Source organism: Apium graveolens, chromosome 2 (genome assembly GCF_009905375.1).
Source record: "Apium graveolens cultivar Ventura chromosome 2, ASM990537v1, whole genome shotgun sequence".
Taxonomy (NCBI): domain Eukaryota; kingdom Viridiplantae; phylum Streptophyta; class Magnoliopsida; order Apiales; family Apiaceae; genus Apium; species Apium graveolens.
The window spans coordinates 139,277,075-139,302,383 of record NC_133648.1 but is presented as its reverse complement, the minus strand read 5'-3'; the positions used below and the strand labels follow the sequence as shown (position 1 = coordinate 139,302,383).

Here is a 25,309-nt window from a genome sequence, read left to right as displayed (position 1 = left end):
AAACCACACTTGCTTTTAATAATGATGATATCTGTGAATTAATAGTGTTTCTTAAATCTCTGCATGTTAGTTATAGGGATCAAACTTTATAGAACAATAGAATCAAGAGTGAAAACTCTGAGTTAAAGAAAAGGAATGATCACCTAAAAATTGGGTTACTTTCCATGCTAAAAATTTAAAAAGAAATAGATAATGTTGTTTATGTTAAAGAAAAATTGTTAGAAAAGCATGTTTATCTAGAAAAGGAGTTAGCTAAAGAAGAGAGGTTATTAAGCTTTGGTCTAACTCAGGAAAAACAACTCAGGATATTTTAGAAAATGGTTGTTGGGGATCAGGATTAGGATAAGAAAACAGATCTAATTCTGATAAGAAAAATGGAAAAAGAAACTGAGAAGATTAAACCAACAAATACCGATCATCAGTTTATACTGAACAAAGTTCAACTGAAGCCTATAAAGTTCAAGACAAGTGTTGATGTTGTTAAGTCGGTTTATGAAGTAGGTTCAACCTAGCACCTAAATCAAACTTAAATACTGATGAGAGTGAACAAGTTAACAAAAGATTAGTAAATATTGGTTTAATGACTCAGAAACAGCTTAAGAAAAAGCTGAAGGAATTACACATGAAAGACAAGGAGAAAAGGTGTAGGATAAATAGGAATGGTAAAGTTAGTGTTAATGAAAATGGTACTCATAAAACACTATACCATATTTGACCTGTAGCAACACCAAAAAAAGTGTTAAAATGGCCAAAAAGTGTTACCTAAAGCAACAAAAAGGGCTATGGTTACATTTTTTGAAAATTTGGGGGTGTTGGATTTGCCCTTGCTACAATAGGTGTCTACGGTTATACTTTTTGAAATTTTGGTAACACCTCTCAACGTGTTAAAATAGAGTACCTATAGTTACATTTTCTATTTCTATGGTAACAATTTGAAGGTGTAACCACAGTTCTTTTGCAACACACCTTACCCTTTAGTAACACCAAAAATATGTTGGAATAGACTCTTTTATAACACAATATTTACTATTGAAACACTCAATTCAATCATTTGGTAACATTTTTATATCTTATTGTAACATTCTTTTTTAACACTCTGGTATTTATTGTAACACTTTTTCTAATTTTTATTAACATAAATATATCAATCGGTCACACTTGGAACACTAAAAACTTAAATACATTTAATTAAAAACTCAAAATTAAGTTTAAATTCAACACAATACAAAGTTCCAAGTCACATATGTGGGAGGAGTTTTATACATGCCCTTAATGTTTATGAAATACAAATCAATTATTTCTTTGAGCAAGTAAGTTTCTTCATTGCGAAAGTGGCCAATGCACTTGGACTAGGAGTAATATCCACTACTCTTCCTTCTGAGCTCAAGACATTGTTAAAAGTAGACCAACTAACACTAGTTGTGCAGTGGACCATAGCATCGTACTTTCTCCCTGATTGACTGATCAAAGCTTTTCCTTCTGGAGTTTTGTAGTCGAGAATTTTATTAGCCCATAGACTCCTTACGGAAACAGCATTGCGAGCGCCACATGTGGCTGTGACATGGGTGTTTCCTAACTTTGCTAGCTGGACATCATAGTGTCCAACACCGCCTGAAGCTGTTGTGACAAGAACATTCATCGGTGGTCCTGTTTTGTCGAGCTTGACACCTGTTGTGATGAGGCATTGGTAAGCTGTAAGAGCACGAGTGCCTAAGCCTGCACATTCTATAGCTGAGACTTCATATGGCTTTCTGACCATCATGTCTTCTATAACAACTGCATACTCGGCCAGTCCACCTCTAGTGTGTCATTATTTCAAATCATATAATACACATTCATAACAATTAATATTAATAAATTAGTCCAATTTTTTTAAGGGTACTGTTAACCACAGCCCTTAGGGTTATTGATAAGAATTTAATGTACTGCATCGTTTACTACCACTATTTATATCATCTAGTTATGATAAGTACGCCTTCTACAAAATTTTAGAAAGAGTAATAAATTCATAGGATGCAGTTTTAATTTATTTTACTTATTTAGTTTTTTGAAAGAACCGGCTTATTTACTTTCTTCTTGCTCGTTTGTAAATTATAGTTACCGCATTTTTTAAGAATAATTTGATGATTAATCCTTTAATATTTATAAAATCTTATATACTTTTTAAAACTTTCTTTGAGGTATATAATGTGAATTTTTTTAACCAATATAAAAAATGTTATTTTAGAAAAGTGACCACGAAAAATATAGGTAAAATTACATCACCATAAATCAAAATTACAACAGTGAAATCCAAAACATAATATTGAATTACTTGGAGAAATCTTTAAGTCACGAAGATGCACAGCCAAATAAAACATTTGACCAGCTAGTACTTAACATTGAATATAGGATTTAATCCTAATTCATTTGTCAAACTTTTCTTTCTCTTTGAAGGCATATGTGAAGAGTTAGAGTCTATCTGAGCGCCATTTTCTTTACCTGGACATGTTGGTCTTGTGTGACCCGCGATTTTACACTTAGAACAGGTTTTACTCTTTTTTGAAGATTTTTTTCCTCCTTTAATGCGTCTTTTTCTTGGACGTCCTTTGGTAGTTGATTTTGGAGGGCACAAAATATTAGCTTCTTCAAATGTAATGTCTCCAACATCAGATTCAAAGTCATTCAAATCATTTTCAACTAAGACTTTTTCGGAGTTCTTATTAGCTTTCTGACAAGGACATGAACACCAACGTTGGGGCAAATAGAAATCTAGAATTCTAAAACAATCCTTGTGCATAAATACTCGAATTATATGACGACACAATATACCCCAAAATTCAAAATTCTTGCAACTACATGTGGCATCAAACCCATTCCAAAATACCTCGTGATTCTTGTGGTTAACTCCTTCAAAATATCTTACTGTGAAATTGTTATCTTCAACTCGAGCCAACAAGTACATATTTGCTCTTTTGAATTCTTCTTGAAACTTTTTAAAAGCAAATGAAGTGAGAACTTGAAAGGCTTGTTCTTCCAATGGAGATTTTGTCACCATGGAAGTAGGTCTTAATGTACCCGTCATTGTATTTTGTAATTGCCCTTATCTTAACTCATCAACAGCAAGTTCCACCTGCAATAAGGATATGCCAGTATTTTTAAAACATGTTCATATAAGTTTCATTATATACAATAATGTTATACCTGTTTCACAAAGTCACTCAAATTTGTATGAGATGATACAAATCTTTTAATGAATGCATTTATGCTCTCTGATCTTCCAGTAGTTGTCATCCCTCCAAAAAAGAAGTCACGCAAATAACATGGTGCCCAAAATTGCCTAATGTTGTACAAACCTTGAACATGTCTGTTACTTTGTAAATTATACTTTTTAACCAGTAAAGGCCAATCATGCTCAAATTCTTCAACAAAATTGGTTCTGTAAAGTGTATAAAAATCAGCACACCAATTTTGATATTCCTTTTTTAGCAAAGCAGTGAACCAAGAACTAAACTTCGAAGTTATATGCCATATACAAAAGCTATGTTTAGTAGTTGGGATTTCACTTGCAATTGCTTCTGTCATCCATGGATCCTGATCTGTGACGATAGTTTTCAGTGATGTCTTCATTACACTTCTAAACGTCTGTACTTTAAAAAGGTAACAAAATTAAAATTATCATCTTCCAACTAATTATAAAAAAGGATAATATGATATATAAGTGTGTACCTTCATTAACCATTTGAATGTACTTGTAGTTTCATTTCGAAGAAGTGCACTTCCAAATAGTATAGTCTTTCCATGATTATCGACACCAACAAAAAATGCACAGGGCATGTCATATGCATTAACCTTATAAGTGGTATCAAAGACAACTACATCCCCATATATAGCATACCATTCAAAGCATTGAGCATTAGACCAAAATAAATTTTCTAATCTCGATTCCGTATCCATTGTGTAGACATATTGAAATTTATCATTTTTTAATTTTGCAGATCTCATATCGTCTAAAAGCATCCTTGCATCATTCGCTCCAACCATTTTTTTCATTTTAACAAATAAATTTTGGACATCTCTTTCAATAAAAGAAAGGTCTCCGTGTTTTACCTGTTTCTGAAGCTCCATGACTCGTATTGTTTGTCTAATACTAAGTCCTGCTTCTTTGTACAACAAAATTTGCTTTTCATCTTCCAAAGTGATGATTCGATTTATAGGAAGTAAACACATTTCAGCGAGTGACAATAAATAATGATTATGATCATTGATGAATTTCGTCACATGCCATTCTTCCGGAAATATGTCCGAAGTCCGTTTCAGTGTAAGGCGCAGATGAGAATTGCACTGGCATTTCGAAGACTCTCTATTTCTTTGAGTTTTTGAAGGACAAATCAGTTTTATAGGTTTTTTCCCTCCGCGGTGACAATAAAAATCACGTCTTACTGACTTTCCATTTCTTGTTGCTGATCGATCTTTTTGAATTGTGAAGCCTTTTGTGTGGGCATAATTTTTGTAAAAGATATATGTTTCTTCTAAACTTGAAAAAGTTTGACCAACAAAAGGTTCGATTTCCGCTTCGATCGGAGGTTCATTTAAGTCTTGAAGAGTCATCTGCAATACCTGTTTTACACGATAGAAAAAAAGCAGACAACTATAAGATGAAATTTATTTATGTAGATAACCAAATTAAACTCTTTTTTGATAGAAAACTATGAGTATCTCTGTGGATAATTTTCTCGAACATGTTCTAAGCACAAGAGATTATAATTTAGAAAAAAAACATAGTCACAAGACTACAAATTGGAGATACTGAAGAATGAAAAATGGGAGGTATAAAGAAATTGCAATCAAGGTCTACGTATATATAATAATGAAATTAGACAATAAACTTACTAAGGATATTATAGTATGCAGCCAGATGGAAGATGAAGAAAATATGGTAAAAAGATACTCAGGAGAGATTATGGTAGTTGAGATATGATTTGTGGGAATAAAAGGAATAAAAAATTGACGATTTGTATTCTGAGCGGGAAAAAACATACTATAATTTGGCGGTACTATAGTTGATATAAGTGCCATTAGTTAGTAGCTATTAATTATATTAATGAGGATCAAATATATTTAATGCTTAAATATAGCCCTTAAGGCTGTTGTTAGCATTTCCCTTTTTTTAATACAGCATGTTTTCCTGACCCACTGAATGGACACTACCGATATAGTGAAAGCAAAATAATATGAACAAACTTGCCAAAATGTCGAAGCAAAGCTGCTAAATAGATTTATCTCTCGACTATAGAGAGTAAGAGACTAAAACTACAAGTAGAATTAGAAGCCACTAATAAAATAAGGCCCATCTCGGATGAACACGAAGTATATCTTACTGAGAAATCAAAGGATATATAGTCAGCATAATCATAAAAAATGAAAAATACCGCAAAACCAAGCATGGCTACAATTTTGTCGCCCTTCTAAAATTTTGCAACTCCAGGTCCAATCTCTATGATTTCACCTACTATGTCGGAACCTGTCCCCATGAAAAACCACAAGCAAAATAATTTTTTTTTACTTCCGAGGTCTATTGTGAACTTTATAAACTGTTAATGTAGTAGTGAGAATAAACTTACACGGTATATGAGGAAACTTTCTTGGAACAAAAGGACGCAACATTCCACCCTGTATTTTGTAATCAATTGGATTAATACCAACTGCTTCCACTTTAACAAGAACCTCTCCTTTCTTAGGAATTGGTATAGGAACTTCAACATGCTGCAAAAAGGAAGAAAACAAGTTTAAGGATCGTCAACGCAAACATTCTGTATGTTAAATTCAGTTTCACATGATGTTTCCACCCTTTAGGCAGAGGCAGGTAAATAATTTTTCGCGTTTAATTTTTGTGGTTAATTTTTTATGGTATATGAACTCAAAAAATTATAGAAGTGCTTGACCATAAAGGGAGAATACGATTAATTAACAATTTATCATGAAAAATATATTTTTGTGGTATAATTAATTATCAACTTATCAACAAAAGAAAGGACAGCAACAAGTAAGATGACAAAAAAATTTGTTATTACCTTATCGCGATGTCTATTTAACAAAGATGACATCTAGTGCAATGCTTCGATGCGAGTAGCCTTCCATTCGCTACAACTTGATAAAAAATAAAAAAAATAAATGGATAAATTCAGCAAAACCCCATCTATTCAAATTAATTTTTTGATGTAGTGCGTCATGGTTATGGATCGTGCCCTATTGCACTATTTAAGTGAAGGGAGAACCATAACAGCAGTATCAATTTCACTGATACAAAAGCAGCATAATTATCATCTACAACATTGTGTTTGGTATCAAATATATACCTCCTTGCAATAGAGAGAATTTCACCCACATCAAATCCTTCTACTGGAACAACCTTTATAGTGTGAAGTTCTTCATTAGTTTGACGAACAACCTGATAAGATTAATAAAATAAGCATCTGTAAAAACAGATGTTGCACAAAAAAAGTACAGGGATGCAGGAGAGAGACCAAACACAAAGATAACTGGGACATATTCACTTCTTTAATAAAAAGTAAAAAAATCTTATGGACACCATTGCTTACCGCTCATATTTTTTCTTCTTTATCGGCTATGGAAGGCAAAATGGCACATAGAATATCAGCATAGTACGGAACAATCTGGTTCCACCAAATTTCACAAACTCATTTATCTAAAGACAAGTTATAACATTTAGAAGGATATGACTGAAATCTAGCTAAATTCTCATCATACTTTGTGAAAAAAAATCAAAGAAGGTAGAAAGGAAAACTATAGCAAGGAAGTAAAACAATATGGAAAAATTTAAGAAATTGGATGTCTAAATATCCATACCCAATTAATGGCAATCAATTGAGTAAATTCATCTGCGAAAGCTTCCCTCTGAACAAGTATTTCAGCCATGCGACCATAATCTATAGACTTCACAAGAAGAACTAATTGAGTCAAAATTATAAAAATAGAACAAGGGTGAAAGAAAATTTCTTATCCATTCAATTACGAACATAAATCAAAAAAGATAAATATCAACCTGAGCATATATAAATATGAGCACAAATAGGAGACTAGAATAAGAACATACCCGACTATGTTGAATCGAATAAGAAAAATGCCCCAAATTTAGGAAGAATGTGATGGCTAGAACCCTAATTTTTACAAACTCCGATTGTTGAAAACCCCAAATTCTACAAATCCTAATTACTAGAACCCTAATTAAAATCTCCAAGACCCCAACTGAGAAGAAAGCTCAATTTCTTTGATCTAATTTAAGACCTAATTTTTACATAACCATCGACCCCGACTTTGAATGTTTGAGAGTGTTTTTTGGACTCTAAGTATTTTTGCGCAAGACTGTATAGTTCTGAGTGTATAAGTATTTTATTATGCAAAATAAAATGAGCGGGTCAAAATTATACTCTTGGGCCGCTTAAAATTTGGTTAAAATTTTGCCAAAATTTGACCCGCTATTATAATATTGCCTAAACATTAGTCCTATGGTAACACTAATTGTAATATCAATGCTAATATTATATTTTGTGTTACAATATCAATGTCATGATGTATATGGTAACATTCACTATCCTATACCGTAACACAAAAAAAAATGTTATCTCAGATCAAATTTTAGTACTTTACGGCAGCATTTTTGCTTGTAGCACCAAAAAAAGTGTTGGTAAAGGTCATATATGGTACAATGAAAGACATGCTTGAACTGTGGTAGTACTAATCATCTTGCTAATTCTTGCAGGAAGAATAAAGAGATAAATATCTTTTCTCCTAAATCAGAGTTTAGGTATAGAACAGTTAGATATAAACCACGGAATCCTTATTTTCATTGTGGTAGTGTGTGACTGTTAGGACGAAAACACACGCTAAAATTACACGCAAGTATAAAGTAATATAGAATTCTTTCTAGTTCGTTCCCACAGAGACTGGTTTAGGTTAAGTTCTTTTTATGCACTTATGCAACAATGATATGGCTATCGTTCAATGCTAAGACAAATAACAAATTAGGTTTTGATTACACTAAGAGATTATACTAAATAGCATTAACTAAGAGAATTGAGGTTGAATTACTTATATGAGACAAACATGGGATTCTAACTTCATTACTACTTCATTCACAGTCATTGTTCTTAACATTAATGCAATGGTGTTGACAACTAATTAGATAACACGAAACAAGTAAACACCAACTTTCTTTGTATGAATACCCTACTACCAGACATCCACAAAAGAGATAGAAGCTGAATAGACACCAAATATGTTGAGACCCTATATGTCTATAGAATTTGACAACATAAAGGTTTAATGTACAAGTTATCTATCTTGATTACATAGGGCAATTATACATGAACCTATGCTAGCATGGCAAGTTCTAAACCTCTATATTCACTTTCGCTTCAATAGAGATTAACACACCATCTTATATGTTCGCGACACACATAAAATGAATAAGCACAACCAATACTAGGACATCATACAATCACCACACATCAAGATATCGAAACAATTAACTATAAAATCCATAAGTAAATTCGTTAGAACCCCACGATAATGATTAGTTCATAACTGAACTCATCATCACCATGGGTTCCAATAAAAGCATGGTAAATAAACTAAGATAAATTAGGCCTAAAATAACTGAATAAAATATAGTAAAGTACGTTAACAAGAGTATTAGGTTCAAACAATAAAGAAAACAAGCATCCAAGATTACAACTTAAGCAAAAAATCATTAGTAAAAAGAAGCTATTCTTCTCCTTCGTTGAATTTATATATTAGGTCTTCTTGTTGTTATCTCCTTGCTCTTTGTTATGAAAAATGTCTTATTTAGGAGTTAAATAGGCTTCATAATCGAGCTGGGCTTCAAAATCTCAAAATCAGAGAAGAATCAGGATTCTGGAAAATGACCTAGCGCGGCCGCCCCCAAGTACAGGGCGACCGCCCTGGCCTTCTGAAAAAACTTGATTTTTCTTCTTTTCTTGACTGCAACTGCTGGCTTCTTCCGCGCAATCAACCAAGGCTCCATCCTAACACTTTTCTAGCATAAAAATAATGTAAAACCATTCTTGCTTTCGATTATGCCCTGAATTGAAAAACACTACAAAAACACATAAAAACACAAACAACTTGAGTACAAAACACCAATTCGAGCCTTTACGAAGCGTTCTAAGTGGACATAAATACCACTTAACACACCCCCAAACTTGAATCGATGCTTATCCTCAAGCATAACAGACTCAAAAACAAAAAATGCATGAATGAAATAATCCCCTCAAATTAACTAAACCAACCAATGAGCAACATCTCAATGAATGTAATTATTCGCACAAAGTTCAATCAAATTCCACAAACCAACTCACAAGCCAGAAATGTGCGTGTGTGCATTTGCTTAACAGATATACTCTCGAAACTAGATCAATAACCATAACTCACCACATATCAAGATAATCACAAGGTTACAAATAGAATAAACGATAAGCTCAAAATGACTGACAACACTTCAATTTTTATTAGAGTTATACAAGGATTCATGCTTTTATTGATAACAATAACAAACACAAACATGCATATTCGATCGTGCAATGAGTGAGGTCCATAAAAGACTTATGCAATAATACCCATGTAGTGAACGTTAGGTTAGCGGATCCCAGACTATAAAAGCCTTAGGTCACTAGGCATAAAGTCCCCTAGAACTTAATAACTCGAGTGTTAAAGAGCCCACTCACAATAAACTATGCATAACACATATTTTTCTTCTTTTTCTATTTTTTTTCTTTTTATTGAGTACAAAACACCACTCGCTCCATCTCTCTCAACCCTAGACTACTCATATAAATATGAGCCGGCTACTAGCCAACTAGCATTGAAATCCAATGTTTTTCTCCAATTTAAAAAAATCCATGTTATTTCGTCACTAAGAGAATATCATAAATTCTAGACATAAACAAGTGATTAAACCTCAACAAACAAACAGGTCATGATCATGATCTAGCACTCAAGCAACCTATAAGACTTAGTGAATAGTTTCTTATTTCTAGCATGCAAGTCAATTCGTTAGGACTTAACATTCCTCTATACGACATCACCACACTCGAATCAACATCATAAATCAATTAGAAAAGCAACCTAAAGGATCATGATAAAATGCCAATACAACTATATGCAACATACTAATCATGATAACAAATACGCAAAACAAAAATAAAAACAAATAACTATATGACAAATATGCAAACTATATGAACTAAACTATCATGAATATGCATCTAAATGGACTCACACACAAATATTCCTTAAGTACCACCCCTAAACTTAAAAATTTCACTGTCCTCGGTGAAGGTAATAGTAAGGAATCAAGGCATACCTACTCGGAATCAGAATGATCATCACCCTCCGCGGGTGGAGTGTCAGGAGGCGGGTACACAGAATCCTCTCCAAAAAGTGGCCACTTTATATCAACTCCCGTGGCTCAAAAAGCTATACCCAATGCCTGAGTAAGATCCTGCACAAACTTGCTCTGGATGTCATACATCACTTCCATCCACCTCAACAAATGCCTATAATGCGTCGAGCCTAAACCAGCACTATGCTGCTGCGAAGAACCGGCCTCACCAATCTGATGTCTCCACGATTCTATGTGTGCCTTTGTCGAACCACCAGCATATGTCTGATCCGCTGGCTGGCCCTCCGGTAAATGATCATAGGTGTACCCAAGTCCCTTCTCATCAGCCTTCCCACCAAACCACTCCTGCATCACTGCGATCGTAGAACTGTCGATGGGGGCGCTCGGCAACTGAAGCTGCTCGTGTGCGGGCCAATGAATTCCTACTGCAACACAAAGCTTGGTCACAATCGAGGTATAAGGGATAGACCCCATAGTGCTTCCACGCAAAAACCTCAAAATACCTTGAAAAATAATGGAACCGAGATCCACATAAACTCCCTGCAAAATCCCCCATACCAACTTTGTACGATCCACAGTCACATCATGCACATAAGAAGAAGGCATGATATTCGCACAAATAAAAGCATTCCACGCACGAGCAAACCTGTTCGTGCATGAGGCAAGGAAATTGAGGTACTCGTTTGATCCCCTATTGAACCTCCAATGTATATCCAGGACACACAGCGAAACCATGATCAAATCCAAATCATCCCCAGTCTTATTAACCCACTCCTCCTGAGTAGGTTGTCTCTCAGGCTGGTTGATCACCCTGCGAATAGCCTCAGGAGTGTAGTCCAATATCAACCCACACACCACCGAATACCCATTCTTCTCAGCTTTTGCGTTCGCATAGAACTCGCGAACAACACTGTTAGGAATATGTTGTGAACTTGATCATAAGTTAACAAAACACCTTAGTAGATTTAACTTAGTTAATTTTGTAGCACTCGACGGATGATCATATATATTTCTGACGGATAAACTTTATAGTCCCGATGGATGACAAACTGACATCCATCCAGTGAGTAGCTTATGTAAAAAAATAAGAATTATAGCACATTTTTGCAAGCAACATTGTGTAGATTCTGTAGGAGTATATGAGTCATGTTGAATAATAGTGGATATACAGAATAGGGTGACTAATTGTAAATATAAGATATCTTGTAATTCTGTATAAATGAAATGGAGTCAAATGACATAAAAGGCTCCCGACGGATGTTTCACAAAGACTCCCGACGGATGATCAACAAAGCTCCCGACGGATGACAAGCATAGTCTCGACGGATGATCAAATTTAAATAGTAGTTGATAGTGACAACACAGTCACATGCGTTGGGTGTTTGCAAAAGGAATATGGCAGCCTGTTAAGCAGGAATTTAAGAACAAAGAAGCAATACCATTTCCATGTAATTATGAAGATATTCCAACAATTATCATAAAAACCAGAAATTTGAAAAATAAAAACTAACAAAACCAAAAACTCGACGATAGCCATCCGGTTGTCAAACGATGCAAGTAAGCACATAAATCGACTCTATAATTCATGGCAATGCAAATCTCAACATCATAAACAACCAAAATCTCCTGAAAATCAAGAACCTAATTCGAATTAAAATGATGAACTACGTTTTTTGAGAATTACTCAACCTTAGTTGATGATTCTGGTATCAAAATAACGGGCTCAGAGAGAGCTTCGATTCAACTACTAGATCGTCGAGCAACGGATCTCCAGATATCGCAAGATTAAGATCAAGAATGGATTGAAACCTCCAAGAACAATTTAGAGGATTTTTCTATTTTCCTGAAAAATAAAAAATAAATATCTGATTTTTAGATAATTATGACAAATAAAACAGAAATACAACTATTTATACTTATGGAATATTAATACCCGTTAGATCATATTGGATCCGAAAATAGATTACTTAGCCGCTAAGTAACTATAAAAACAATCCAATTTGGAATCAGTTTTGAATAAATATCGAAATCGGGCTTCTTATAAAACAATATACGAGAAGATAATGTAATAATTTAATCAAAATATCCCGTCTCTCGATAATATGGGTTTTATTAATCTATCGAAATGATTATTGTATCAAAAATTTTGCGTCGGACTCATACGGGTCAAACCGTACTCCGAATCGAAAAAGTCAAAACATAGAAAATGTTTATAATAATCAAATTAGGTTAGGAAGGAGTATTTTGAAGAGTTTCAGGTTGTAAAAACGAAAAAACGGTTGAAGTTGGACGATTTCCGGTTATATAAATAGTTTATAATTACTCGGAAATATAATTTATTAAATCTATAAATTCTTTATAAAATCATGTAACAATATATAAATTACCAGAAAATATCAAAATTATCTATACTTTATTTTGGACATATAAAAATAAAAGTACTCAAATTTTACCCCATATAACCGTCCAAACATCAATTCCAATTACCAAATAATTCACCATAATTCACATAATAATTACATGATAATTATGTATTGATAAAAGTAATTACACAATATATACCGGATATTACAAAACAAATTCAATTTACCGATATCAATAAGATCGGCTTTCGAATAACTTTTGAAAATAATACATTTAAGTAAATATTTTTAGAAATTAACAAGGATCGATACCACACTTAACAATTAGCACATTACCATTTAATAATACAAAATCGTCAAATAATACCAAGTGTAGCAAGTAGACCAATTAACAAAGCAAGCATATTCTCAGAGAAACATATCAAGCTGTATTCTGTAAGCATTTCTCTATAGTTTAGTTGCTCAAACTTGTAAGCAGCTGTGAGCTATTCAAAGCTTCATATGGTTCTCATTTGATATATATATATATATATATATATATATATATCTGGTGGATACTTTCAAATCTTCAAGAAAGTTGTAAAAGCTTGTATTTTTATTACTTAGTGTTTTGATTTCTATCATTCTTTTATTCTGCACCATTGTTAATCAAACACTGTTATATTTATCAAGTTAGAACTTTCTTTAAATTTGAAAAAGTAGCCAGAATTACATTCAACCCCCTTCTATAATTCTTGTTGTATTATTAGGGAATAACAATTGGTATCAGAGCAAACTCTTGAAGAACAAAGAGTATAAAGATCACAACAAACAACAAGATGAACAAAATGGATGTTGGAGTAAAGATTCCATTTCTGGAAAAAGACAAATATCACCACTGGAAGGTGAAGATGCACCTACGTCTTCTTTCCGAAGATGAGGCCTATGTGGATTACATAGAGAGAGGTCCTCATGTACCAATGAGAGCTGCAACTGGCAATGAACCATTTATTCCAAAACCTAGGCATGAATGGTCAGACCTTGATATTGAGCAAGTCAGGAAAGATAAGAAGGCCATGAATATATTGTTCAATGGAGTTGATGGTGATATATTTGATAACATCATTAACTATAAAACAACCAAAGAGGTTTGGGACACAATTCAGATTATCTGTGATGGTACTGAGCAAGTAAGGGAAAACAGGACGCAACTACTAATTCAGCAATATGAGCATTTCCAATATGAAGAAAGTGAGTCTCTCACTGATATTTTTAGTAGATTTCAAAAGCTACTAAATGTTCTAAAGTTTCATGGAAGAGTCTATCAAACAAAAGACTCTAACCTCAAGTTCCTTAGATCTCTTCCAAAAGAGTGGAAGCCAATGACAGTCTCATTGAGAAACTCACAAGATTACAAGGAGTTCACCTTGGAGAGACTGTTTGGCATCTTGAAAACCTATGAGCTTGAAATAGAGCAATATGAGAGGATGGAGAAAGGTAGGGAGAAAGGAGGGTCCATAGCGCTGGTTGCTGAGTTTGAGAAGGAAAAGGATATGAAGGTAGAAGCTGTTGAGTCTACATCAAAGGTTTGTGAAAGTAAAGGTAAAGGGCTGGTAGCTAAAAATGAAGATCACTTGAGCCAAGATGATATGGATGATATTGATGAACATCTAGCATTTTTATCCATAAGAATTGCCAAGCTCAAATTCAAGAAGAATTTTGGAGCAGCTAAGCCAAATAGAAACATGGTTGAAAAGTCAAAATTCAAGTGTTTCAAATGTGGCTTGGCGGGTCATTTTGCCAGTGAATGTAGAAAGTCTGATTCCAGTAAAAAGATGTTTGAGCCTGTTGATTATAAACAAAAATACTTTGAGTTGCTCAAGCAAAAAGAAAGGGCTTTCATCACACAGGAGAATGATTGGGCTGCAGATGGATTGGATGAAAATGAAGAAACAAGCTATGTCAATCTAGCTCTAATGGCCAAATCTGATGAAACAGAAACAAGTTCTTCAAGCAATCATGTAATCACCACTAACCTAGCACATTTATCTAAAGCTGAGTGTAATGATGCAATAAATGACATGTCCACATAATTATATGACATGCGTGTTACACTTAAGTCTCTCACTAAGGAAAAATGATAAATTTAAAGAAAACAATTTGTTTTTAAGTGAGAGGAATAATGTGCTAGAGTCTCAGTTTAATGAATTTGAGAAATTGAGAATTGAGTGTAATATTACTAAGGATGAATTAACTGAGTCCTTGAAGAAAGAAGAGATTTTAAAGAAGCAGCTTGAACGAGAACAGGAAGTGATTAAGGCATGGAAATCATCCAGAGATGTCCATGCTCAAATCACTAAAGTTCAAGGTATTGAGTCCTTTTGTGATGCAGCCTGGAAAAAGAGTAAAGAGAAGCTTGAGTCCAATTTGGTTGAAGGATTGCTTACAGATATGGACTCGACGGATGATGAAAATCATCCTTCGGATAATCAAAAAGATTATATGTCGAGTGACAAGGAGCCACATCCGTTGGTTGTGAGTAAACCAGTTAGCAAAGCTAAGCTAGCTAAGTTGAATGAGAAATATGGATCAGTTTTTAAGAACTTTATTCCAGGAGAATCAAGTCAAGTCAGGAAGGAAAAGAAAGTTAATGTTGGTCATCTGTCTATCAAGCAATTGAATGACATATTAGAAAAGATTGAGGTTAAAATAGAAGCTAAAAAGATAAACAATAGAAATGGGAACGTAGGAATTAACAAACATAACAACTACACACCTGATAAATATGCACCAAGAAAAATATGTGTTAAGTGTGGTAGTGTTAATCATTTGTTTTTTAATTGCAAACTTTTCGTGCCTACTCCTATGTCTTCACCCTCTTCTTTTCCCAACATGACTGCCATGCCTACCATGCCTATGGATGCTATGTCTACTCAGAATATGAATGCACAATTTGCTAATACGCCTTTTGTACCTAATCCTTATTATGCTGCATTTAGGATGCCTCAAATGTCATTTAGCATGCCTTACTGGAATAACATGTTTGCAAATAACATGCCTTTTCCTGTTAATCCAAATTTGCATGATAATTCTGTTTTAATGACTGGTTTCAAAGTTCTAACTCAGATGACTAAGGATGAATCAGAAATTCCCAAGTCAAATGAGATCAAACCTAAGAAACCAAAGAAGAAAGCTAACAAGGTAGGACCCAAAGAAACTTGGGTACCAAAATCAACTTGATTTGATTTTGATGTGTGTATGGAAATAGAAAGAATCTTTCGTATCTAGATAGTGGTTGTTCAAGGCACATGACTGGAGATTCTACCCTGCTCACTGAGTTCAAGGAAAGAGTTGGCCCAAGTATTACTTTTGGAGATGATAACAAAGGTTATACTGTGGGATATGGCTTGATTTCAAAAGATAATATGAGCATTGAAGAAGTTGCCCTAGTGGATGGTCTAAAGCATAATTTTTTGAGTATCAGCCAGCTTTGTGATAAGGGCAACTCAGTTACTTTCAATTCAGAAGCATGTGTTATGATAAACAAAAAGAGCAACAAAGTCGTTCTCACTGGAGTGAGAAAAGGAAATGTGTACTTAGCTGATTTCAACTCATCAAATGCAGAATCAGTAACTTGTCCTCTCAGTTAAGCAAGTCAAGATGAAAGTTGGCTTTGGCACAAGAAGCTATCCCATCTAAACTTCAAGACCATGAATGATTTTGTTAAGAAAGAACTGGTTAGAGGTATTCCTCAAGTGGAGTTTACTAAGGATGAATTGTGTGATGCCTGCCAGAAAGGAAAGCAAATCAAAGCATCATTCAGAAAGAAGCTTGATTCAACAATTGAAGAACCTTAGCAATTGTTACACATGGATTTGTTTGGACCAGTCAATATGTTATCCATATCAGGAAAAAGATTTTTCCTAGTAATTGTGGATGATTTCTCAAAGTTCTCTTGGACATATTTCCTAAAGTCTAAAGATGAAGCTAGTGAAATCATCATCAATCACATAAGGCAAGTCAACAATTATCCTGACTTTAAAGTAAGAAGAATCAGGAGTGAAAATGGAACTGAGTTCAAGAATTCTGTGATGAGATCATTTTATGAAGAGAATGGGATTATGCATGAGTTTTTTGCAGCAAGAACTCCATAACAAAATGGAGTAGTGGAAAGAAAGAACAAATCTCTTATTGAAGCTGCAAGGACAATGCTTGAAGAATCAAAGTTACCAACATATTTTTGGGATGAAGCTGTGAATGCTGCCTGCTACACTCAAAATATCTCTTTGGTAAATCAAGCAAAGTGCATGACACCCTACCAATTATTCAAGAATAGGAAGCCAACTCTAAATTTTTTTCATGTCTTTGGCTGCAAATGTTATATCTTAAGGAATCAAACTGATCAACATGGGAAGTTTGATGATAAAGTAGATGAAGGAATTTTTATTTGATATGTTGTGGGAAAGGCATATAGAGTCTACAATCTAAGAACCAACATTGTTATGGAATCAGTACATGTTGTGTTCGATGATAAAAAGATTGAAGGACTGCAAGATGGATTTTCCATGAAAGCCTCAAGTTTGATAATGTGGAGATGGTTAGTGATGACAGTGATGATGAAAGTCATCAAGAAACATTGACTAAGGATAATGCAAAAAAATTTACAACTAGTGAAGCACATAATTCAACATCTGTCGAGTTACAAAATGCTTCATCCGTCGTGAGACAATCTGTGACGGCCTTAACCCCGGGGTCAGGAGTTGACGTCATCAATAACAATAATAACCAACAGAATATAATCCAAATCACTAGTTATACATATCCACGACCCTTTTACCAAGACCTTTTCAGGTTTAAGTATGATTTAGGTTACACAACTAACACAACCCAAATTACCTTCCACAATTCTGACCACTAATTTAATATAGCAACTCAACAGACCTCATCTGGTCTGAACATAACTGCCTCAGAGGAGCCTGGCACGGAAGGAACTGGAACTCTGCCCTGATTATCACGGAAGAATCCCCTAGGCATCTGTAATACATATATAAAATATTCTACAGGGGTGAGCAATCAATTGCTCAGCAGTACCACTATATGAATAACAAGTAAAAATGATTTCAAGTAAAACAGTTATAGGAACATAATTCATAACTTGTTAGAAAATGAGTAAAACATGTATAAACAGTAATAAACTGGATATTCAAAACTAGCATGCTCTTGTAAAACAATAATATCAGTTGTGTGCTGTGTATAAATACCAGAGATTAATTCTAGCATACCATTTCATTTCCAAATCCACTGTATAGGCTACTTATTCCGTTACAGGAACCACAAAGCAAAATCAGATACGTACGGATATGTGAAGACAGCTGATCAGGCTATCAACACCAGACGGCTCAAACTTCCATCCCATTTACCTATTCTGGAACTCAGAGACTAGCTAGGTCTCTGACCTGCTGGACTAATCGGTTATAATTTACGCGCAACCGAATTAGCCTCTTACGCCACATCAATAGGCCTACTCCGACCCCTATGTATCCCATATCTGATCATTTTATCCAGTTTTCAAAACACTTGTACCTATCTCATTTTCAAAATAATTCATTTTACCAGCACACATATAAAATCCAGTTCGCAAATCATTTCATTCGAGATAGGTACCTTTCAAAGTTAATTTTCCCCAAAACAGGTTTGAAAGCAGTGATTTATAACTACGGGGATACGTAACTTACATGTTTCTGTTCCATTATGAGAATAAAATATTTAGCTATTCATACGTACTGAACCATAAAAGAATGGTCAGGGGTACTTTCCTTGCAGAGCTTTACAACTATTACTGATCGATTTTAGCCGACTCGGACGCTCAGGCTTTATCGTCTAAACACTAGATCACTTTGGATTCGACTTCAACACTCAAGTTCTTCGGTTGGAACCCTACTGAGCTCGTCGAGTGTCCCCTAGGTTTTCTTTAGTCCAATTCCAATTCTCGAGTCCTTCGACTAGCAACTACAGAGTCGAAATACTCTATATTAGACGTCTAGGTATGTTTGACATATCCTCAATACCAATCCTACCCAATTGATAACAATCCCGACTCGTACTTATATGTACTATTATAATATAATAACACACATAACAGTCAGGGTTCACGTTCTCGAGAAATCGGTTCAGTGTTCATTTTCAGAAAATACGTATACTCGTCATTTTACGAAATTAGGGTTATTGGGTTTTGACAGAACATTCACCACAACATAAAATCAAGTTCGAATAAAGTATAAGTATATATATATATATTCACTCGACGTCCCGATAATTACCGGATACGCACCCGTATTTTCGTGGTTTGATTTTCCCAAAATTGGGCAGCGTCTCCTTTGTTTATCGGACTCCCCATCGAAACAATTCGACGTCAAACCAAGCAATCACAATCGCAATCCAACTTCACCATTCCAAACTAACAATTACAATTTCAATCACAACCCAGCAAACCAATAATCAATCCAAATAATTCCCGAACTGAATTATTTAACTACTATTACTTTTTATTTCGACCTCAATAATATACGAACTAAATTATTTATTTCAAAATATTAGGACTCAGAATTAATTCATCACGGTCCACCGTCTGCTCATCGAAATTCATCACGGACGGTGGTAAAATCCGCGGGTACCCGTTTATTTCGGGTTTTAATGTGAATTCTGCCGATAACTAATTTCTTTCCCGCACAAAAAATATTTTTTTTTTCACGAATTATAATCAAATATTCCTGCATAAATAATAATAATAATAATAATAATAATAATAATAATAAAATTCGATCAGCAATAACCGAATAAAATAATTCCACCAGTACAACAAAGAACACTGCCCACTTGCGCCTCACGCGCATATAACAGAAAAAGAACATAATCACCGCCGGGAAGCCAGAAAATCTGGCAACAACAGCGGCAACGTAGCACCGGGAACAACAGGGGGGTTAAACACACACCCGAATTCACACACACAAGTGCACACACACACACAATCACACTCACACACGTATATGGACACAGAAACGGGTCAGACGCGCCACCATAGCCACCTCGCCGGAAAGCGAGGGACGGTGGCGATCGGAAAAGCAAGGAACAGGTGGTTCAGACATACCAAAATGAATGGGATGAGCCAAGGAAATAAAAGGAACAGAAGAATAGAAACAGGAGAGGAGAGATTTCGTAAGAGAGAGTTTACAGAAGAGCTGATGAGCTCGAGGAGGAGGAAGGGGGGGTAAACTCGATTGAGTTTATCTGCCTCCTCTATTTTTTTTTATAAATCTGATAAATTTAAGAAGCTGCTACGTTTCCTTAATTTAACAAAATCATGACACGTGTCCTATTTTCTTCTGTAGCCCCAAATTTTGTTCGTGCTTTGCAAAAATAACGAACAAACCTACGAATAAAAATTAACCCGAAATCTGCCAAATTAGTCTTAAAATATTACAAATATCCCAAAGTTATAAAAACTTAAATTTAGTAATTTTAAAATAAGTTCTGAAACGCAATTTATACCCGCTTTTATCAATTAAACAAATCAACGCGCGGGTGAAATTAATCACAAAAATTACCAAAATAACTTTAAAATTCTCGGAATATTCCTAACATAATAAATATGAGTTTCATAATTTTTGAAGAAATTTTAAATTACATACGGATTTTACAAAGAAATGAAATCAGAAAATCATTCAAGGCTAAATAATGGATGGAATATTGATTTCTAAATTTTATAAAATCCCAAAAATAATTATTGTAATTATAAAACCATAAAACAATTTTATAGACAATCCAAATATTTATGGAAATAAAATTGCAATAATACCACCTTTAACAGCAAAACAAATCATACAGTCCATTAATTAACCACACAATTCAATTCCATATACTAGTAATCACACACACATAGTGACAGAGTAATAACCCGTTGACGGAACCCATACCAGTATTTTATGTAATTAGTTATTCCATAATTACACATCTAAAGAATAATAAAAATATACGAGTCGTTATATCCTTTCCCCCTTAAAAAGATTCTGTACTCAGAATCTGATCTAACTAAATAAGTGAGGATATTTGTCAAGCATATCTGATTCTAACCTTCAAGTAGACTCTTCGACTCAAGGATTTATTCAAAACATACTCATTAGGGACAAAAACTCTTTCCTATGGACTCGCTCTTAACGATCCAGGATTAGGATCAATCATTCCACGCATAATAAATTTGGATAAGAGCCCATTGGCTCCTAATCAATGACTTGGTTCAAATCAAATATATATCGCTTTAACATTGACACGTGGAACACATTATATATATATACACTGCAATTGCGGTGATAACATCAACTCATAGACATCTTTGCCTATATTTATTTATACCTCTAACGGTTCAATACATTTAGGACTCTACTTGTCCCTTATATTCAAACTTAACCAATCTCTTTCAAGTTGAAACTTTTTCCCGCACCAACGATCCTAATTCTATATTCGTATTCTTTCGATCCAATTCTGTTTTCTTTCTTTGTCTATCCCGAGTTGTTCCAACTCTTTTCCGAATCAACACCACTACACTCTTGATGTACTGAATTAGCTCAGGACTTAACAATATCTCTACTCCCACTTTCTCTCAATAGAGTGAGGACCCACGCTTATGTCCATACCAGGCTTCGCAAGGTAGCATTCTCTTACCAACATGATAACTATTAGCATAGAATACTCAATCCATAGTAGGTGATTACCTCAGTTTCCTTTTAAATTGAACATATATACTCTCCACATATCTTACATTGTCCAAATCATCTTCTCACTTTGACCCTTCGTCTAAGGATGATAGGCAGTATTTATTTTCAACTTATTTTCCAAACATTCGAACACCTCTTACTCATTCTCATCTGTCAAGGCTAGAAAGTAATCTCATATTTTCACTTCTTATCATCTTCAGGTATTCAAACTCCAACTTTTACTCTTTCCAATTCTTTTATTAATTCCTCAGTAATCTTAATCATATTCATTTCTTCTCTTCTACTCAAGATATCTGTCCCTAAATGGACCTTGCTTGGTTGGTAGTTACTCAAACAACCGGGGTTCATAACTGATTTTTGACCAGAATCTCATACTTTTGAAACTTAGTGTACAATTGCTACTTTTCAGCCTTTCGCAGGCATTTCTTTAGATGTTCAACTTGGCATTTCTTAGTTCTTGAATGGGCGAGGATGTTATCAATAAATGCAATTATACCATCCAAGTACTCCTTATACACCATGTTCCTTAATTCCTTATAGACAACTGATACACTGGTTACTCCACATATTTGTTGTATTTTTAAACGCAGCGGGGGCGAGGAAAAACAATTTTCACACACAAAATCCAAATAAAAGCATATAAATCGTGAATAAAAATTCGAGGGATCGAATCTAACCTTTTAAAATAATTCGGAGACAACGATCAGAGATCCTTAGCAGTTGCTCCTCAAGTGTGAAGCACTCCACCGGTATCCACCAAGAAAACGATGTTAAGGAGGAAGAAGGAGGTGGAGAGAATTGGGTTTTTCCAAACTTTTTGGGTTTTCGGGTTTGATGTGGGTTAGAATAAAATAGGGTCTATAATAGTGTATTTATAGGCAAAATTTTCGGCTGAAATTTTCCCATAAATAATATTATTATTATCCCATTTATTATTCTCATTAATAATTAAAACACCTTTTAATTATTAATCTTTTTTCTAAACACTTTAGAAATAATTCTCTCTCTTGATTTAATTTCCAAAAATTAAATCCTTAATTAATAATATTAAGAACTTTTCTTAATTAATTTATAATCAATTAAATCCCATTTAATCAATTATTAAATTTTCCAATTAATTATTTATTTCATAAATAAATAATTATTAGCCATTATTAATTAATTCCTCCACCATTAAATCATTCTCTTTTTATGGTGTGACCCTGTAGGTTCAATATTAAGCCGGTAGTAGAAATAAATAATAATAAAACTATTTTATCATTATTTATATAAATTCTCTAATTTATTAAATATGATTAATTAATCACATTTATTCTACATCGTGAGTGATGCTTCTCAACATATCGCGACTATCCGGATAATATGAATTCACTGCTTAGAATACCAAGAACCTGTCAGTGAATAGTTACCGTACAATAAACTCCTTCTACCCTACAATGTCCCGATTAAATACAAGGCATGGATCTCGTGTCAAGCCTATCTAATTCAATCACTTGCTTACCATTTACTATGCGTAGTTCTATGCAAATTAGAAACTCCTTTCTAATTTCATTCACTCTGGCCAGAGATTCCTGAACTAGCATAAGTAGATCAGCCTTGAACATTCGCTTCCTTCACTGGAAGGAGTAGATCCTTTATTGATCATACACTATCTTCGTGTATAAATTCTGTAATAACCCCAATTTTTGGGAAATTTTGAAACCCTTATGAATAGTGTTTTTGCTAAATGAGAAAACTTTTCATGCCACACTATATAGGGGTTCTGGTATGGATATTCTGAGATTTTATTAGTACTTTATATGGGATATAAGTGTATGTAAAGATCGTCAGAATCCAATTCCGAACACTTTGGTTTTTCCCGGAAATCCACAAGATACGGAGAGAATTGAGTATAAGGTAACAGGATAAAAAGGATTTAAATTAAAAGATTATAATAGAGGATCATAAAAAGGAATATAATGTATTGAGAAAGGTTAAGGGAACCTAAGTAATAAGATCCCGGGTATGATCCTTCAAACGATAAACGAGAACGAAAGTTAAGCAAACCGTATAACAGATCAGCGGTCATTAGGCAAACGATTAGGAAGTTAATCAAAGGGATTAGGGGGAATGATGTCATCCAACCAATAGAAAGAGGACAAGGAAGGGAGGATGACATCATGAGGATGACATAAGCATGACATGGGAAGGAAGGAGGTGTGGTAGCTTTGTAACCACACAATTTCAAGGGCAAGAAAGTAATTGACTAAATCAAATACAAAACAAGTCAACCAAGCCAAGTAAAAATCATTCTCATCAAAAATCAAAAGCAACCAAGGCATGAGTTCTTCATTTGCTCTCGGCTTTTAGCATTTTTAAAGGCATAGAATTTCAAAACTCAAGATCCAAGCCTCCTAAATTGGTAAGATAATTCCCTAATCATCTTCATGCTTAGTTAGGACTATATCATGAGTTTAAGCCATTAATTCTTTCTCAATCTTCTTCATTTAATCAAAGAAGAAGACAATGAATAGTGTTTTCAAGTTTTTAACTTGAACTTTTTCTTGTTTTTCTTGAAGATCCAAGCATTCTTAAGACTTCTCAAAGCTTCTTAAGGCTTCCTAGCTCCACCCACCACTTCAAGGAAGGTATACCATCTCCAAACCCTAGATTCCTATATATTATAAGATGATTTTGATTAGTGGGTTGATATTTTAGTTTGTTGTTATGATTTAGAGTTTGGGATTTGGAATGGTAGTGAAATGGAATGGTAATTGTTGTGGTTTTGATTTAAAGGAACTTAAGTATGATTAAAGTTAAGTTTAAGCATAAGTATGAATGATTAAATTGAATTGGTTGGGGTTGTTATGATGTGATAAGGATGGATGTTTGTTGTGTGTTGGATTTGAGGTGGGTTTGTGGTTGGTTTTGTATGGTTTAAAATTGGGAAATCGCGTAAACATAGCCGTCGTAACGTCCGATTTTCTTTGGACTGTTTTTGTGCATAGCATTAGGACCCGAGAACCCCCTGCTAGATTATGACCACTGCCATGTTTAGATATCTCATGTTACGAGCTTCGTTTTGATATGTAGTTCGTTCGATTCCGATGCACGGTTTAGGAGAAACGACCGTTTCAAGTAACGGCGTTTCGCGAATGAAACTTTTTCCCTCGCCTTACTTTGAAACATAGGTTAAAGACCAAAAAGGGTTAATTAATGTATGAAACATTTATGGTAAGTGTGTTAGGCAGTTGGTAAGACACTCGCGAAGGAATCGCTTTAAAACTCGTAAAGGTTAAATTATTAAAAATGGTGGAGCCGAGGGTACCCGAGTGACTTAAGCAAATCGGTGAGCGCAAAACAAGCGTTAGAGTCTAAGTTAGTTAAAGTATAGATTTACAAGTGATTTTGGTTTAATTCCAACTTACTTGTTGTTTATAGGTTACCAGACTCGTCCCGAGCCTTTCTCACCCCCAAGTCGCTCAGGCAAGTATTCTATCCGTTATACTGTTGTTGTGATGTATACACATGTATATGCATTATCTTGCAATATATTGTAGCATGTGATATGGTATATATGCATGCCTGTTTCATATTCTTGAAATATATATCTGTTGGCTCAGTTGATAATACCTATGCTAGAGGATAGCGGTAACTTGCATATACCCTTAGTATAGGGACCCAAAGGTGAAAATATTTTCTAAAACCGGGAGTCGAGGATCCCGAGTAGATTTTTGTATATATGGATATGGATATATATATATATATATTTATATATATATATGGTTATAGTT

General features: G+C 34.3%; 1 pseudogene; it reads right to left on the bottom strand.

The window, feature by feature from the left end:
- Positions 1-1,294: 1,294 nt before the first annotated feature.
- On the bottom strand, positions 1,295-6,918 carry LOC141693768 (quinone-oxidoreductase QR1, chloroplastic-like; annotated as a pseudogene).
- Between the last annotated feature and the right edge of the window lie 18,391 nt (positions 6,919-25,309).